Here is an 804-nt window from a genome sequence, read left to right as displayed (position 1 = left end):
ACTTACCACACCGCCACTCCTGCGCCTATATATATATATAAACAGATGATATATGTGTAAATATCGAACGATGATCGTGATAGAAAATTCAGCAAAACGAGTATTTCATCTGGTGAGAGATAAGTATCATTTATTTAAAAGTCACAATACATGTATTAAAAGTCAGTGAACAGCAGTGACGAAACCAGTATGACTTTGTAAACTGACTCATGATAATGATTTCTATACTACTTAATTCCACCTCAAATCATTTATTTGTATGTATATATCTTTGTTTTTATGAAAAAGCTATTACTTTTATACCTAGTATGCATTTTCTTCTTTTCTTTTTACTTTACCTTTATTTATACCACGTGTAGATTCTTTCCTTTGCAACCTGTTTCTATTATATATATACTAGCAGAGATACCCGGCCTTCCTCGGGATTAAAATGGCATAGTTTTTTTTATAGTTTTACTTGTTTCAATGACTGTGGCCATGCTGGAGCACCGCCTTTTGTCGAAAAAATCGTCCATAGGATTTATTCTTTGTAAGCATCGTACTTATTCTATCAATGTCTTTTACCGAACCGCTAAGTTATGGGAACGTAAACACAACTACATTGGTTGTCAAGCAATGGTGGAGGACAGACATAGACAGACACATACACAAACACACATACACATGCACGCACACACAAATATATACATGTATATCTTATTTCAGTCTTCTTTCAGGTTCGGTGTACGAAATCCACTCACAAAGGTTTGGCCGGCCTGAGGCCATAATATATATGCGTTTGTGTGTGTGTGTGTGTGTATGTAT

The sequence above is a fragment of the Octopus bimaculoides genome, chromosome 16 (genome assembly GCF_001194135.2).
Source record: "Octopus bimaculoides isolate UCB-OBI-ISO-001 chromosome 16, ASM119413v2, whole genome shotgun sequence".
NCBI lineage: Eukaryota > Metazoa > Mollusca > Cephalopoda > Octopoda > Octopodidae > Octopus > Octopus bimaculoides.
This window is presented reverse-complemented; position numbering follows the sequence as displayed.